Genomic DNA, 18,791 nt, shown 5'->3' with positions numbered 1-18,791 from the left:
TGAAAGGTCCTTCCCTAAACTGTTGCTGCAGAGTCATACGCATGTTTTTTCCCTTATATGATTGATTTACTCCGCCTGTTAGTGACCGTTGTGCCTGAAACACATGGCGTCCCAATACTTTTGTGTATAGTGTAGCTGATATTTTGGAGGGTTTGAACCCGGCTCCTCAGATCCCCTGAATTAAATCCTAACGCTATTGTATAGGCAGTCGTATGCAAAAGTTTGTACACCCCTGTCGAGGGCGCTGAGATGCACTGGAATGCCGACTGTGAGCAGCCCGTCTCGCTCACGCCTGCACAGTATCGAGGGCTGATCGCGACACTCTGGCGTCCACAGACTTTTGCCCATATATGTAGCGGATGCATATTTTGGGCGTGCTAGCGGAAGAGTAGCAAATTGCTAATGACTAGCGGAAGAACAGATGCAGGGCACTTTGGGCATAGACGTACACGTTCGGACTTAAATATCCTGCGCCCCCTTTTTCCCCCTAGGGGAACTCCAGGGGAACCCCCGTGACAGGAACCAGTTTTAGTCTCAGGGTCACGTCACTACTTTGTGATGGTTGGCTGCACGGAGGGGTGCGATCCGTGTTGTGATGTCATAAGTGCAGCATCAGCTGTCACGTGGGTGCTTCATAGTAACCTCTGTTCTGGCCGTCTCGTACGCTCGCTCAGTGGTCGTCATCTTCCTCCGTCTTTCTTCCTTCAGTGTCCACATGTTTTTGGTCACATGGCGGCGTTTATTTACGGATTTATTCCGGGTGCACGCTCTGGTACGGCGTCTGCCGGCTCCCTCTGCCGGATGCGGCGTAAACGGCGGCAATTGCGGCATCAGAGGCGAGTTTATTATTTGTGTGGCCGTGCAGGTGCGGCGGTGATACGCGGCCCAGGTTGCATTTACATACAAATTGAAGGCGTTCTCTCCGAACCCCCCCACGCCCCCCCGCCTCCGCCTTCTTTCTTATTAATCAGACGGACAGCAGGAAGCGAACAGCGCCACTCCATCAGCCCCTTAAATACATTTGGTGACATTTTTTAGCCGGCATTAGCATGATAGGGCAAGCGGCGGATAATGTCCTCATGATTGCTTTTTCCATCGCGAGCACAAACGCTTTCATTTTTCCTGTCATCTCAAATAAGCGTTAAAGAGGCTTTGGGAGGCTCGCGGGCCGTACGCCCGGGGCCGCGCCGGGACCGCTGATGGTCGTATTAAAGAACCATTAGCGCCGACGCCGCTTCCATCATCTCGCTCGGGCCGCGCGCCTCCGATCCCATCCGCCACGTGACGCCTGTTTTCTTTCCTCTCTCTCTCTCTCTCTCAAACAAAATGCATTACAACGGTAATTTTGTGAGTGTTAAGATAACTAGCGTTAACAAGCGCTTAATTAAAATGTACAATAAATGGCCGTCTGCGGGCTTATCGGTGCAGCAGAAGCGCCCGCGCGGGGCGGGGGAGGGGGAGGGGGCACGGGGACGGGCAGCGTGCCGCCTGATCACCGGCTCGTTTTGCAGATTAATTGCTTTTCTGTCTGCCAAAGCGGCCACTTCTGTCGCCAGATCCTAAATAACCAGATAGGGACTTTATCAATCAAGCTTCCCTCTCTCTCTCTCTCTCTCATTCAAGGGTGTAGAGACTATTCTTCCACGCCCTATATAGTGCACTTGTAGGTCTCCACGTCGGACATGTGGCTCAACAGGGTGTAAAAGCTCGTATTCACCCCCTATAGGGTAGAACCGAGTCACTTTAGGACACCCTGTTAAAACCCAGCTCGCTCTCTACATGGCGCATTTCACGTCGTCTTACATTCATGAGAAGAGGGCGTGTCTAAACTTTTAGATACATTAAAATGGTGCTGGACTAGTGAGCAGAAGGTTGCTGGTTCTAATCCCATCACCATGTTGGATATACTGTGTGTTGTTTGATCCACAGTAGATCAACTCTTGGTTGGTACCAGAATACCTGTCGGCGAGTGGTAGCTCGTCCCTCCTTGGACCTGCATGAACCTCAGCGGTTAAGGTACTGTTATAATAATCAGAAGGTTGCTGGTTCAAACCCCATCATTGTCAAATTACCACTGTTGGACCCCTGAGCAAGACTCTTAACCCTCAGTTGCTCGAATTGTGTTCAGTCATAATTGTAAGTCGCTTTGGATAAAATGCCGTAAATGTACATACACTATATGGCCAAAAGTATTCGGACGCCTGACCGTGAGCTTGTCGGACCTTAATCTGCTACTGGTGGGGCTTAAACCTGCAACCTTCTGAATGCTAGTCCAGGATCTTAATACCCCCCAAATAAACGCAGAAGTTGAAAAGTTCAGACCCTAACAGAGCGTAAACATTTAAGGGCGTGTCTAAACTCTTAGATACATTAAAATGCTCCTACTGAGGCGCCTTAATTCTGAGTGATGATCTGACCGAATGACGAGGGAGCGTCCGTGTGTTATTAGAATCCTCTGTACTGAGGAGCTGATCAGGTAGGCAGTGGGAGCAGGGCGGGTCGTGTCGATGACCTGTAATTAGTCCTGAAGGTGTGTTCTGAAGGATTGAGGTCAGAGCTCAGTGCAGGACACTGGAGATCCTCCAGACTCCACAGGAGGAGAGGGAATGATCAAGCTGGTGCATGTTGGCACCATTTTGGCAGCGTATAATTATTTAAATGAATGATTTTAAACACCTGGAAGCAGCTGGCGTGTCCGAGATGCCTGAGATCGATGGTTAGGAAGGGCGTCCACATATTTTTGGCCAAGTATCATCCTGTCATTTATAACTGTTTGCTTGCTGCGGTAGTTTAGTGGCTAAGGTGCTGGACTAGTGAGCAGAAGGTTACTGGTGCAAATCCCATCACCATGTTGGATGCACTGTGTGTTGTTTGATCCTCAGTAGATCAACTCTTGGTTGGTACCAGAATACCTGATTGTTAATATATAAACACCGATCAGCCATAACATTAAAACCACCTCCTTGTTTCTACACTCACTGTCCATTTTATCAGCTCCACTTACCATATAGAAGCACTTTGTAGTTCTACAATTACTGACTGTAGTCCATCTGTTTCTCTGCATGTTTTGTTACCCCCTTTCACCCTGTTCTTCAATGGTCAGGACCCCCACAGGATCCCCACAGAGCAGGTATTATTTAGGTGGTGGATCATTCTCAGCACTGCAGTGACACTGACATGGTGGTGGTGTGTTAGTGTGTGTTGTGCTGGTATGAGTGGATCAGACACAGCAGCGCTGCTGGAGTTTTTAAACACCGTGTCCACTCACTGTCCACTCTATTAGACACTCCTACCTAGTTGGTCCACCTTGTAGAGACGATCGCTCATCTATTGCTGCTGTTTGAGTCGCTCATCTCCTAGACCTTCATCAGTGCTCACAGGACGCTGCACACGGGGCGCTGTTGGCTGGGTGTTTTTGGTCGGTGGACTATTCTCAGTCCAGCAGTGACAGTGAGGTGTTTAAAAACTCCAGCAGCACTGCTGTGTCTGATCCACTCATACCAGCACAACACACACTAACACACCACCACCATGTCAGTGTCACTGCAGTGCTGAGAATCATCCACCACCTAAATAATACCTGCTCTGTGGGGGTCCTGACCATTGAAGAACAGGGTGAAAGGGGGTAACAAAGCATGCAGAGAAACAGATGGACTACAGTCAGTAATTGTAGAACTACAAAGTGCTTCTATATGGTAAGTGGAGCTGATAAAATGGACAGTGAGTGTAGAAACAAGGAGGTGGTTTTAATGTTATGCCTGATCAGTGTATATGTATATTTGGTTTATTGTTTTTCCCCTCTTTCAGTGCGTCTCAGCTTCCACCCCCCAAAATAAACGCTGTACATAAATGCTGAGGTTGGAAAGTTCAGACTCTTACAGAGCGTAAACATTTAAGGACGCTACAAGTGTTCAAGTAACCGAATACTGTTCCACACTTCGTTTTTTTCCGTCATCTGTGACGTGCGGTGGGACCGGCGCTGAGAGTTTCCCTGTTAACGGTACGTATATTTACGCACCTCTGGGGGCCGTGAATTCCCCCGTATGAGGAGGGCGCTGGTTAAAATCAGCCCGGGTACTTCAGCCACGCCTCAGGTGATAAACGGGAACCGTGGCGTTCCTCTGGGATTGTATTAGGGGGCTGAAACGTCCTGCACGCTTTCGGTTTATGGACTCGCTGCCCGAGAGAGACCTGCGGACTTTGTTTTGAAAAGGAGGAAAAGAAAACATTAAAAAGCAAACTTTCCTGCCCCCCACAGCGCCCCCCTGTACCCGTCATGCTTTATTACCCCCGTCTGCGACCTGCCTTTGACCCAGTCGTGATAAATCTGCGCCGCCTGCCAGCGGGCGCTACGTGAGAGCTGGTGTGTGCTGGAGGGACGGACGGACGGACGTACCCTCATAAGGGTACCTGAGTGCACCGGTCTGCTTTATTTACTCTCTGTGTTTGGCTGGCTCCCAATTTAGTCGTAGCCGGTTCCCCTTCCTCTGCTGGAGACCCCGATGGCGTATGAGGAGGGTATATTCTCCTGACGCGCCCTCCCTCCGACGCGACTCCTCCTCATCCCCTCGTACTTCGGTGGATCGGCGTGTGAGGTCGGTCTTGCGCATGGAGAGTCACGCCCTGATCTCCATGCCCCTCCACTTCTGTACAGGCGTCTCGGGCTGCTAACCAGGGTCCTTACAAGGGCGCAGAACACCCCGCCCACTTTTTAGTCCTGTTTCTTCCCACCCAGCAGACTAGTGGACGATTTTGTCTGCTGCAGGCACTAGGGGGCGCCCAGCTGAGCGGAGAGTTTAGAATCCCAGCGTGGGTGTTCCACCTGGGCACTTGCTGGGTTGTTATAGACTAGCAGACTAGCAGTAGGCGTCCTAAGGTTCCTAGCGAGAAGGAAAAGCCATATAAAGGTGTGTGTGCGTGTGAGTGTGTGTATGTGTGTGTGTGTGTGTGTGTGTGTGTGTGTGTGTGTGTGTGTGTGCGTGCGTGCGTGCGTGTGTGTGTGTGTGTGTGTGTGTGTGTGTGTGCGTGCGTGCGTGTGTGTGTGTGTGTGTGTGTTCTAACAAGCTTATCTGCAGCCGGATTTTTTTACGCGGTTTTTGGCCGTTCCCCCGCGTTCCTGTTAATGATTAAACGAGGTCGGTTCTGCTTCTGATTGAACCCGCTTGACCTCGTACGTCTGTTTGATCAGGATTTTGGGCGACTCTTCTGACCCCGACTCGTCGTGTGTTTCTTTTGTATTTTTGCCGGCCTGCTCAACAGAACGTTATCGGTTTCTATCCCAATATTGTCCGTCCCGTTCTCATAGCGCCTTCTCTTTAGGACACATCCACCCTGTCTGTTCCTGCGACCTACAGTACTGTGACAGTACACTGTCTGAGCAATTGAGGGTTAAGAGCCTTGCTCAGGGGTCCAACAGCCGCAGCCTGGCAGTGGTGGGACTTGAACCAGCAACCTTTTGATTATTAGTCCAGTACCTTAACCACTAGGCTACAACTGTCCACCAACGAGAGTCAAACTCATGCTTTTTTTTGGACACTTCTATAAAGCGGTCAGAACATGTCCATATTTATATTTGTATATGTGTATGGCTGGGTGCTGATCGATCAGTCGGTGTTCCGGTTCATCCCAGAGCTGTTGAGTGGGGCTAGAGCTGAAGTTGCCTAGAGCTTGCTGTAACAGTACAGGTCCTTCCCTAAACTGTTACTGCAAAGTGAGAAGCATGGAAGCATGTGATTTCCTTTATATGGTTGATTTATTACACCTGTTAGCGGCTGCTGTAGTCGAAACACATAAATTCAGTCATTAGAAGGGGCGTCCCAATACTTTTGTCCGTACCTTAATATAAAGGACGAAAACGTTCCCATGATGCACCCTGGGTTCCGAACTCTTTCAGCAGTGAGAGGGCGCCTTCCCAGCATCTCCTGGGTGATATCGGGCTACGTGTAATACAGTCCGGTCAATTTGCTGGCTAATTCTGGCTAAACCGCCGTCATAACTGACCTGGCGACTCGGCGTCACCTGACGCGCGGCTCGTTAAGTGTAGCGCTAATAAGAGCTCCATGTGCCGCGTGCTGACACCTCGAGTGTGTGCTAAATTTTGGTGAATTTGTACCGGACGCGCGTCACCCCGCGGTGCGTCACGGCGTTTCCGCTAGTTCACTCGTCTCTGAGGGAGTTTAAGAATGTTCCAAAAGTATTTGGACACCTGATCACAAACTGCAGCTTTCACTTATCTGAAAGGCTTTGCGCATTAGTTTGGAGTGTGTCTGTGGGAACTTGTGTCTGTCCAGTAAAAATAAATGATCTGAGGTCATGTAGAGAAGGCCTGGCTTACAGTCAGCATTCTAATTCATCCAGCATAACTAACCTAAATCTTCGAGGCCAAGATGACTCGTAAACTAATGTGGTCAGGACTTTGAAGTGTGTCTGTGTATGGGAATTTGTGCCCAGCATGCGTATCTGTATGTATCTATACGTCTGGCCGCTAACTGATCAGTCTGTGTTTCGGTTCATTCCAAAGCTGTTGAGTGGGACAGAGGTCAGGCCTTGTTGCAATCGTTTGGAGTGTGTCTGTGGGAACTTGTGCCTGTCCAGTAAAAAATTGCGATGTATCCTGGTCAGTCCTCCGTTGGGTCCATTTCTCTGGAATCTCTGGACAGGACGCCAGTCCATCACAGACCTTGACCACCCCCAAAAACACCCCCCTGGAGCGGGCACAGGGGTCTCCAGGTGGCCCCAGACCCCCAAAGGATTCGTTGGAGATCGATTCAATCAGAATGAGTTCAGAATCGGAGCATTTGGAGTCTGGAACAGGACAGAAAGGCAGGTTCTCCGATCCTTAACTTCAGATCCCCTGAACTAATCCCCTGATTAATATCCGATCATCTGAATGAACTGGTCGGACCGGGCGACACCCCAAATAACGCGTCCGCAGACCCCCTGATCGTAAACACGTGGCTGGGATTCCACCTCGGGACTGCGGGTCCTCTGCAGGGACGCGCCGCCCCTCCGTTTCGTTACCTGACCCCCCGGGGCCCCGACTGACCTTCCCGTTTGCTCGTTTGCACTTCATCTCCTTCCAGCGCTTAATGGTGTACAAACGAGCACGGTGTTCTCCCGAAAAATGACGTCTCAATCGGACCGGGAGGAACCCGGCTCGTGTTGAGGATTCCGGGAGGTCCTCGGAGGGTTTCCACACCCCGAAAATATCTCCCACAATGCCTTTCTCGTCTACCGTCAGTGGAAATAAGTATTGGATACACGACCAAAAGTATACGGTGGCTCCTCCATACTCATTGTGTGGTGTCCACATACTTTTGACTCACCTATTTAGAAGAGTCTCCGCCCCAACCCAAAATTTCGGGGTTTTTTCTTTGTGCTCCAGAATTCGGTGACGCACCTCCTGATAAACCCGCGCTAGCCGCCTCTCAATCCCGTTACCTAATTAGGCAGACTGACCTTCTCGCTTGTCAGCGTCGCGCCCGCTTCCCTAAACCCATGAACATGTTCACACGCCCGTGATGTTCCCCATAAAAATAATCCAGTCCGGTCTGATCCCACCGCTCTCCCTTACAGAATCCTGGCAGGGGTTCAGACGGATTCCGGTCAGCGCGCGCACCGATTTTGAAGGAAGACGGGAATTTCTGTCCATTCACGTGTCCTCACTCACGACTCCTCAGCATTCCGATTCATCTCATTGACATGTCTGTGCAGGCCTTGCATCGTGCATTGGAGAATAAGCTTAAGAATGATGAGGGGCGTCCACATAAATATGAACTTTAAATACAGTGTGATTGTGAGAGACCTGCATCTGATACTGTGACTCTTTCTTACAGGATCCTGTCAGAGGTTCCCAGAGTTTCAGTCCACGTCTGTGCTCAACCAGCCGCTCGCACCCTCATCCAAGTCAACCTACGGCTGCTTCACCTCTAGAGGGTCGGTCCATCTCTATTTAATAGCTCTTTCTCACCGGTCATCTCAAATATCTTAAAACTGTCCATCACTGTTGGTTTGGGTTGATCTGGTGACAGGTAAGTCCATGGATGGACGAGAGCGTGGTCATTACGGGGTCCGAAGGGCGCGTTGGGATCCAAAGCTTGTCTTAGCTTTGCTGTAAAGATCAAGCGTTCAGATCTGTACCGTTCTCTTGGTGTATGCCACATTCCTTCAATAGTAAGGATATACGACGTGCTTTACTCCACGTTTGCGTCCTCTGCTTGGGCTTTCCACAATGTTTTGAAGAACGACAGGAATTTCTGGCCATTTAGTGTCCTGACTCGTGGTCAGCATTCCAGTTCATCTCAGGCCGTCCGAGCTGCTCCGCAACAAACTGTTAAGTCTGTAGATGGACGGGTGTGTGGTCATCACGAGGTCCGAAGCATGCAGTTGGATCCGGAAGCTTGTCTTAGCCTTCCGGAATAACTGGAACCCACCTGCTGTAGAGATCAAGCATCAGATCTGGACCGTTCTCTTGGTGTATGCCACACTCGTTCAGTAGTCCATGTATAGTACAGATATACGACGTGCTTAACTCCACGTTTGCATCCTTTCCTTTTTTGATATTGTCTTAGCTTTGCTGTAGAGATCAAGCATTTAGGTCTGTACCGTTCTCTTGGTGTATGCCACTCGAAACAATAGTTTGTAGCCGAATCTCACGTCATCTGTGCCAGAGTAACGGAGTAAAGTTCTGTTTTGCTGTGTCACTGTCGGGGGGTCGCTTGGGGTCGCATTTTTTCGACGTACCAGTCTGGAAGCATCTGCACTCCTCGTGTCGTGAAGGGGAGCGGAAAACAAACGGCCGATAGCTCCTGTCGTCTGTTTCAGGCGTTTAACGTATTTATAACTAGCCAACGAGGCAAACGACGGTCCGAAACTCAGGGAAGGAACCCCGATGTTTGACCGCCTGTTCTCCCGAGATGCTCGACGTGAGCTGTACCGATGCTCGACGTTCTGAGTAACCGCTGCGCTTTTGTTACTGCCTGTGATAAATAAAATGAAACATGAATTTCATCTTTAAAGCGCAGGATGAATTATATATAACCAGCGGCCCGGTTTCCTTTCTCTCTCGCGGTCGCTGATCAGTACACAGATCCGGGACGAGCGCAAATGAATTTTTTACGAGCGCGGCGCGTCTCCGGGCTCCGGAACAGAGGAAGCGCCGAAAACACCGCCAGGCTCCGTCGCGAATACGTGACCCGCTTCTGCCGCGCCCGGGCGCTTTGTTTGGGTTGTTGAGCTGTGATGCTGTGATCAGGAATCAAACGGGGAGAGGGGGGAAGAAACGATGGCGGGGACGATCGACACGTGTTGTTTTGGTTAGATCAAAAGGAATCAGTGTTTGAAGTCTGGAAGTAGGTCTGTGTGTGGGAATTTGTGCCCGTTACGGTTCATTCCAGAGCTGTTGTGTGGATTCATAGAGCTTGCTTTGTGCATAGGAACAGGAAAGGGCCTTCCCTAAACTGTTGCTGCAAAGTTAGAAGCATGTAATTGTCTTTATATCATTATTGTTTATATCATGTGAGCAACTGTTCTGTCTGAAACATGTGAATTCAGTAATTAGACGGTGTGTGTGTGTGTGTGTGTGTGTGTGTGTGTGTGTATAAGAACTCGAAGCGCTCCGACACTTTTAGCCGACCGCACGATGCGTGTGTGGTCATCTCATAATGCCGTCCACGGACACCTCAGCTGTCGGGGTGTTGACTGGACGGCAGATTATCATAGCGTGCAAATAGATCAGATCAGAGTTAGCATGAGAAACTAGCTGCAGCGCTGCCGGGCGTCGTCCGTCCAGCTCGCACCGAGGATCCAGAACGTGTGTGTTCTGCTGGGGGTTTAGGAAGTGCTGATGATGATTTAGGGAATTACTCTGCTCTAAAAACCTCTGGAACTTTGGGTCAGCAGCAGTTTTTGGGGGGTGGGGGTGGGGGGCTGTAGGGGTGTTAGGGGGGTGTTGGGGGGGATTGGGTCGGGTGTAATTGTCGATGATTATAGTCTTTAAGCTGTCACAGTCTCATCTCTCCTCACTTCTCCTTCACTCGCACCCACGACTGAGCATGAAATGCTTTCACGCTTCTGAAGAGCCTCAGAGCCGAAATATAAAAGTGAGAGAAGAAAAGAGCCAGAAAATAGAGAAATAAAGTCTAAAATCAGCTCCCCTAAAGACACACAGTTTAGAGCCACTATTATTATTATTATTATTGCTATTACTGTTAATTTTTTATTGTTATAATTAATTTTATTATTATTATTAATATTATAATTATTATTGTCATTATTATTATAATTAAATTATTATTTAATATTATTATTATTATTGCTATTACTGTAAATTTTTTATTATTATAATTAATTTTTTATTATTATTAATATTATAATTATTATTGTCATTATTATTATAATTAAATTATTATTATTGCTACAAATGTGAATGTTATTATAATTAAGTTTACTATTATTATTATTATTAATATGATAATTGTTATTATTATTAATATTGTATTATTGTTTTATATTATTACTATAATTAATATTTAATATATTACATTTTATTTTATTTTATTATATTTTATTATTATTATTACTATTATTATTATACTGTACTTATTATTATTGATTATAATGTAATAATATAAAATATAATATATAATATAATATTACTATAATTATTTATATTATTATTATAATCATTTTATTATTATCATTAATATTTTTTATTAATATTATTATTTCTATTATTACTATTATTATTAGTGCTATGAAAATTAAATGTTTTATTATTATTATTATTATTATTAATTATTATTATAATTATTTGTGTTATTATTATTTATATTATTATTATTATTATTGGTTGCTCAATTCCGCTGGTATCCAGGGTTTGAACCCCCAGCAGTGCTATGGGACATGATCAGACATGATTGGCCGTGTCTGAGGGAGGATGTGGTGGCTAAGGCTGTCTGGAGTGTGTTACTGCATTGCACTCGGTGATTTCGGGAAACCGGACCCACTGCGACCCTGACCAGGATGAAGAGGTGGTAAATTATGAAAATGAAGAGAAAATTCTCACTATTGTTTAATGTATTTTTATAAATAGTTGAAAGACTTTGATGTTGTATTAATATGAATTATATTACCGCTGGTTATTTTGGCGAGCCGCTTGCTGGTGTCGGCGTCACCCTGACCGGCAGATTGACGTGGGCGGGCAGGTGAAGTGGGGCGATGATACGGGTTGACGAACACGTACCTGCCCGCCCAGCCCGGGATTTATTGGGGTCGGTGGACGGAGACGGAGGAAGCCGGAGCGAGAGGGACGGGAGGCGGGCGCGGTAAAAGTATCTGAGGTAATTGGAAGTGGCAGTGGGCTGTGTCCGCGCCACCGCTCGCCTGTCACCGCGCCACGTGTAAATTTATCTGACGTGTTTTTGTCCAGAAAAAAGTTGAATGCGGCGCCGTGACGAATCGCATGCAAATGTTGTTGTTTTTGTTCCCGCCGTCGCTCGCGGATGAGATGACCTCCGAGCGCTCCCGCGGGAAATCAAGCCTTAAAAATCAGGCTGATGGTCGAATCCTGCCCGGCGGAACGATGCTCGACCGCGCCAACACACGCCGGCGGAATAATCATGCCATGCTGTTGATTTAGGGAAGGACCTGCGGCCTCGCATTTATTGTTTTATTCCTTGTTCCCCGATGGTGTATTCCTCTTTGGTGTACTCACTCCTTTATAGACCTTCACTTTGTAGACCTTTAGCCAATCCACCTACTGGAAATCCAAAGTCCCAAGGGTGAATGTACACACTGTGACCCTGACCAGGATGAACCGGTGCTAAAACATGATGAATTTAGGGTTTGATCGGTTCCCAAAAATACTGGGCGTGAGGCGGGTCGATTGACCTTCACCGGCCAATCCACCTACTGGAAAGTTAAATGTTTTGTTATGATTAGGGTTGGATCGGTTCCCGAACACACTGAACTCCAGTGAATCTCACTCTTTTATAGACCTTTACTAGCGACGTTTAGCCAATCTACCTACTGGAAGATTTTAGGAAGTGGCAGAAATCCAAAGCACGTAGGGTGTCAACTTTATAGGTGTCAACCCACCTACCGGCATGCCTCCATTGCAGTAGGTTTGTGCAGGTCAGGATCAAACCAAGACTCCCTGATGCGGCGTGATTCATAGGTGCGAACACGCCGCCCCTGCCCGCCCTCCGTGTGCCCGCTGCTGGGTCGTGTGACGGAGCGTGAGGCTCTTTAGTAGCTCCAGCGCCTGAGCCGCATCCGAGACCAATAACGCCGCGCCCTCGGGTCAGCGTGGCGAGTGGACGCCAGCGAGATATAATCACACACGCCGGACAAAACACCGTTTTCTGCTTCCTCTGCGCATTCGGGGACGGCGCGGGCGCGGGGGGTAGGGGCACCGGGGCGGTTTAATATTTTGCCGCGGTGACCTTTTGTCTTTAATAGAGTCGGGCAGCAATAAGACTATATTGTATCTTAAGGGGGTTGTGGCATGTGACTGGGGTGGGGGGGCAGTTCAGAGGGGTATTTAAGGAAAGCTGATCCTTCTGTACTGGAGCGCCCTTCCCAGCATTCGTGCACCAATCCTAGTCCACTTAGACAGACGTAGCTTGACGTGGAACCCTGTTCGACCCTCTTAAATTGTTCTGGTATGCATCGGAACGGCAACTGTGAACCAAGCCTTTTGAATAACGGGCACAAATCCCCACAGACGTGGTTGAAAGCCTTTCCAGAAAGGTACAAAGGGCCCGTCGTTTATTATGTTTTCAGCTAGAACGACAGTCGCTCTGCTGACTTTGAAGTGTGTGTGTGGGAATTTGTGCCTGTTTGTATTTGTTCGGCTGGGAGCTGATTGATGAGTCGGCGTTCCGGTTCATCCCAGATCTGTTGAGTGGGGCTGAAATCAGGGCTCTGTGCGGGACGCTGGAGTTTCTTGCTTTTGTGCCCAGGATCAGGAAAGGTCCTTCCCTACACTGTTGCCCCAAAGCCTTTATATCGTTGACGTGTTACAGATGAGGGGCGTCCGGATACTTTTGGCGGGCGAGGTGGGTAACGGTTCGTCTGTCAGCGGGAATCCTGCATGAAGCTATTAACACCTTTTGTTGTTTCCTCTCTCCTGCATCTCTAACGTGCTGGGAAGTTCAAAAAGGCAAATGAGGCAATCTGTTACCCCCCTCCCCTCCCCTCGCCAAACACACACACACACACACACACACACCCCGACACACACACACACACACACACACACACACACCCCGACACACACACACACACACTGACACACACACAGACACAATGCCCCATGCCAGCGTGTGTTTACCTAAAGCAGAGATGGTTACGGATCCAAACGAGCCCTGATTAAAGCCTGGATTTCAACCCCCCTCCCTCCTTCTTCACCACCTTTATGGCATTTTTTGGGTATTGGGGGGGTGGGGTATTGGGGGGGCTGTATGGGTTTGCATCCCTGGCGCTCCACTTTGCCATCGTTGCCTGGTGAGGATGTGCGAAACGTGTAAACGCGTCGACTAGCCGTGTTGAATGGGGATCAATCGTTCATTTAAAGCGAGGACGTAATTAGACGGGGGGCGCAAGACAGCGACAGGGTGGCACAAAATCAATGCCGAAAATCTGAAGCAGGAATTGGCGACGGATCAGTCGAAGTGAAATAAAAAAACAAACAAACAAACAAAACCAAAACGCTGGATCAAGGGGTGTAAATGAGGCGTTCCTAAATTCCCCATGAAAACCGGAGGAGGGAGGCCGCGCTCCCGGGCCCAGAGAGGGTGAGCGCCAAATCAAAAGCCCTAACAAGTCATTGTTCCCGTTTTCATTACGCTCGTTCGCGTCGTTCACATCAAAACACCTCTATTGAGCGACTCGTACCTACTGTGGGCGTTGGGTGGCACGTCTGGCACAGAGGCGGATCACCCGGTCGATCACCCACACCAGCGCTGGTGGTAAACAGGGCAGTTTTTTGGGAACTGGGGGTGGAGTGTTGAGATTGGGGTTCTGATTCACTCCATAGACGGAGATTAGTGCTAGACTAACATCATACAAGCCTCCGTTCAAATTTATACTCTGACTGTGGGGATTTGTGACCCTTAACACTTAATCATAATTGTAGGTCATAAATGTAAACACAAGTTTAGCGCGCTCCTATCCGCCGTGCCGCCGGACGATAGCACGGGCATCGTTTCGGTTCCGAACAGGCGCGACAGATTCGGCCCCGAGGCGACAGCCGCTCGTTGTGCAGCTCCATTATTCCTAATTATCGATAACGCGTTTCCACATCGCTGATTATCGCAAACGCTAATGTGTGAGCATTAAAGCTAGCCTTATTAACGCCCGGCCGTTCCAGGAGGCGCCCGCGGGTCCTCGAGGCCTGGCCTGGTCGAGAGACAGAGAGAGGGAGAGAGAGAACAAGAGAGACCTTAAACACTCTCTCTCTCTCAGTCTGTCTGAAGGTCTCTCGCCCACTGATTGATGGTATCCCAGCCTCTCCCGTGGGAAGTGGATACATCAGCGCGGGTGTAAATAATTCATATAGCATGTGTACGTTTTCTTAATTATAGTCAAATATTAATAGGGCTTTATGCTAAAGGTCGACTTTATTTATCTCTATAATTAGCGTTAGCGGGAGGAAACGCTCTCGACCTCATTTCCTGTTTTGTTTAATAATTACTAACGCACCCTGAGATCCGCCCCCATCAACCACCAACCAACCAATCAGCAACACGTTCAGGCGGCAGGTTCTCGCTTCCACATCCATCACCCATATGCCCAGTCGTACAGATACACATGCTGGGCACAAATCCCCACACACACGCTTCAAACTCTAACGGTCAACATTCAAAGGCTCACAGTCAGGCGTCCGAATACTTTTGGCTGTGTAGTGCTGGGTAGATTCTACGCTGCGTCCACTGTGTCATATTTAACAGCCCGCACTAGGATTTCGGAGTGTGTCTGTGGGAATTTGTGCCATTTAGTCAGAAGTTCATTTATGAGATGAGACATCGACGTTGCAAGAGAAGCCGCGGCGGTGTTGCGCTGGTGCCCAGCGTTCCCAGAATCTTCCCAGCTCCTGTTAGGAAGTGCTCACGGGAGATGAACCAACGCCCACCCGGGTGATTTATTGCGAGTCCTGTCAGAGCCCCGGTCCTGCCGACAGCGCTCGTATCCTTAGCGTGAATGCTAATGGCCGGGGCCGCGGCATGCCCGCGCCGATCCCGTTCCAAGAGCGGATTCCAAACCGAGCGCCAGCGCCGACGCCCGCGTGTGCCCGGGACAGACTGGGAGACTGACCTTTGAGCCGGCTATTAAGTTCAACAACATTAGCATTCCGGGACCTTTCCGCTGATACCGAAACATCTCACACACACACACACACACACACACACACACACACACACACACACACACACACACACACACACACACACACTCTGGCTGTAACCCTAGACCTGAACATGCCCGGGAAGCTCTGATGCTCCGTCCTGCCCGTGAGCTTTATGGAACGTGAGAGCGGGCATTTTCGTGGCGCATTATGAAAAGAGCGCCTTTTGTCAACGCTAACTTGCTAACACACCCAGCGCTAATGCTGTTGTTATTGACGCGCAGCTAGAAACCTCAAAGATTCGCTGTAATTGGCTCCTGGAGCCGTCTGGCGCGCCGAGTGATCTCACTGGCGAGGTCGGCGTTTTTATCATGTAGGTAAATCAGACCGAGATGAATCAGCCGTATAAAACACATGCTGGGCACAAATTCCCATACACACACTACAAAAGCTGGTCAGAAGCTGCAAAGATCAAACAGAGGTCGCTCTATTTTATTAGCGTTTGTTTTTGGAACGGGACGTCTGACAGGCTCACTGTGAAGATTTCGGAGTGTGTCTGTGGGAATCTTCAGTATATGCAGTGAAGTACGGTGGTGGCAGCATAGAACTGGAGCCTTTAGTCGAGGAGCAGTTCCAGGTATCAGTCAGCTCAGAGTTGCAGGACGGCCGGAAAACAGCGGGAACAACAGCTGTTCTGACATGACCGAGCACACAGCACAAATTCTCACAGACACACAGCAGTTTGGGGATGATTGGAAATGTAGATTGCACACCAACGCTCTTTCGATAAAGTGGGCACAAGTTCTCACAGGCACACTCCGTAATGGTCGTGCTAATAGTGGAGTGTATTCGGTTACCGAAAACCCAGACTTCAGCTCGTTTGGGAAGCCGCGACGGTTCCAGCGGTCCCGCCAGCGAGGATGGTGGAATATGAGAGCGGTCAGCTCCGTGATCTCGTTACCCGTTTTCACGCCGCATTAGCAAAAAAGCGCCAACGCGAGTGCCAGGGCTAATGCTATTCTTATCGACGGGCTGCTAGAGACGCGCTTCTGGAAAGATTCGGGCCGCTCCTGTCCCGCTAATGCAGGTGCTAATTGTTTTCTGAAGCTGAGCAGGCGGCTGGGGCGTTTCTGGACTCCTGCGTATGTCCGTGCAAGCAAGAGAGTGTGTGTGTGAGAGAGAGAGAGAGTGTGTGTGTGAGAGAGAGAGAGAGTGTGTGTGTGTGAGAGAGAGAGAGTGTGTGTGAGAGAGTGAGTGAAAGAGAGAGAGTGTGTGTGTGAGAGTGAGTGTGTGTGTGTGAGTGTGTGTGTGTGAGTGTGTATGATAGAGTGTGTGTGTGAGAGAGTGAGTGAAAGAGAGAGCGTGTGTGTGAGTGAGTGTGTGTGTGTGTATGATAGTGTGTGTGTGAGAGAGTGAGTGAAAGAGAGAGTGTGTGTGAGAGAGAGAGTGTGTGTGTGAGAAAGTGAGTGTGTGTGTGTATGATAGTGTGTGTGTGAGAGAGTGAGTGAAAGAGAGTGTGTGTGAGAGAGTGAGTGTGTGTGTGTGTGTGTGTATGATAGAGTGTGTGTGTGAGAGAGTGAGAGAGAGAGAGAGAGAGTGTGTGTGTGAGAGAGAGAGTGTGTGTGAGAGAGTGTGTACGCGAGAGTGTTGAAGAGCGCAGGCGGTAATGAGTCCCGGAGACAGACACTTTCCAGCAGCCCAGAATAAGACTGGTGTGTGTGTGTGTGTGTGTGTGAGTGTAAGAGTTTTCCTCACACACACACACACACTCACACACACACACACACACACACACACACTCACACACACACACACACACACACTCACACACACACACACACACACACTCACACACACACACACACACACACACTCACACGCTGGTACAGAGGGATAATGAGGAGCCACTGTATTGATCAGGACTCAGATCAGGTTTCCTGAAGCTCTTTCACCTTTTCCTCTCATCGTCCTCAGCCTCCACACACCTGACCCACAGACGCCTGACTGCGACCTCGTCGGACGACCTCACAGGCACAAGTTCCCATACACACACTCCAAAGTCTGAAGAACGTCTGTCGTTCTAGCTGGAAAGATCACACAGACGTCGCTCTGTTTTAATACCGTTCGCTTTTGAAACGGGCGTCCGACGAGGTCTCGGTCAGGCGTCCGAATACTTTGGGTCCAGCCGTGTTCGGACCGCACGGGCACAAATTCCCACACACACATGAAGTTCATTCGTCACAAATCAGACCGAGATGGATTGTTTTAGAAGCTTTAACACATTTAATGTTTCTTATGATCTACACAGTTCAATTCAGTCGCTCAGGGGCCCAACAGTGGCAACTTGGCAGTGATGGGGCTTAAACTGGCAACCTTCTGATTACTGGTCAAGTACCTTAACCGCTTAGCTACCTCTGCCCTTCACCCACACACAAGAAGTGGTGCAGGGTCGGTAGGAGTGTTTGATCAGATTGGTGGTTGTTTAGGCAGCGGGTTCACCGTAGAGGAATTGGCAATGACCAAATTGGCAGATCTGTATTTCATGCGTCCACTATACGTGTTCGTCCTGGTGCGTCCACTCAGGCTGAACTGACCCCTCATTTTACTCTAAATGCCACGTTATCTGGGTAAGTGTGTGTGTGTGTGTGTGTGTGTGTGTGTGTGTCTGTGCCCCCCGGATCGAGTTCCTGCTGACTAACCATGGTGGCTCCCGGTAACTGACCGCTCCCACAGACGCGCTCCTGTCTCCAGTTGCACTCTTAATAAAGACTTCGGCTTTTCTTGCCCGCGTGCTTTCGGTGCCATCTTGGCACTGGAGCGGGCGCTGGTTGGCGTAACCCGGCCCGGTTATTTTTACTTTTCCTGCATTCTCCACACGCCGCTGGAGACCCGTGCGTGAGGGAGACCGCCTATCGGGTGTCGCGCGGCTAGACGATCGGGCGGACAGCTGACGGTCAGGGCGGACGGGCCCTGGGAAGCCGCTGTCGGCGATTTGGTGTTAATTTTCGATGCGCGGCTTTCTTCATTAGTCTAGCATGACTTACACCTGCTAATAGGTTACGCAGAATTACGCGACCTTATAAACGACAACATCATTCTAATCATTCTGCACTGTGTGCATTTTATTTTTATTTTTATTTATTTTTATTTATTTTTATTTCTTTATTTACTTATTTATTTATTATTTGTTTATTTCATTCTTTTTATTTATTTATTTATTGTTAATTTATTTATTCATTTTTTTTATTTCTTTTTTATTTCTTTTTTATTTCTTTTTTATTTCTTTATTTATTATTTCTTGTTTCTTTATTTATTATTTCTTTCTTTATTTCTTTCTTTCTTTATTATTTCTTTATTTCTTTTTTATTTCTTTCTTTTTTTTCTTATTTATTTATTTATTTATTTATTTATTTCTTATTTATTTATTTATTTTTTCTTATTTTTT

General features: G+C 48.5%; 1 long non-coding RNA gene across 3 annotated transcripts in view; it reads left to right on the top strand.

Annotated features, from left to right (window-relative positions):
• The first annotated feature begins 7,850 nt into the window (after positions 1–7,850).
• Positions 7,851–18,791, top strand: part of LOC134304258 (uncharacterized) — a 123,771-nt gene continuing 112,830 nt past the window's right edge. For all 3 annotated transcript variants that reach the window (XR_010007795.1, XR_010007794.1, XR_010007793.1), the window contains exon 1: positions 7,851–7,935. This is a non-coding gene — a long non-coding RNA (uncharacterized LOC134304258). The remainder of the gene's footprint in view (positions 7,936–18,791) is intronic.

This window comes from Trichomycterus rosablanca, chromosome 27, assembly GCF_030014385.1.
Source record: "Trichomycterus rosablanca isolate fTriRos1 chromosome 27, fTriRos1.hap1, whole genome shotgun sequence".
NCBI classification, from domain to species: Eukaryota; Metazoa; Chordata; class Actinopteri; order Siluriformes; family Trichomycteridae; genus Trichomycterus; species Trichomycterus rosablanca.
Note: the sequence above shows the minus strand (reverse complement) of the source record. Positions and strands in the feature narration are given on the sequence as shown.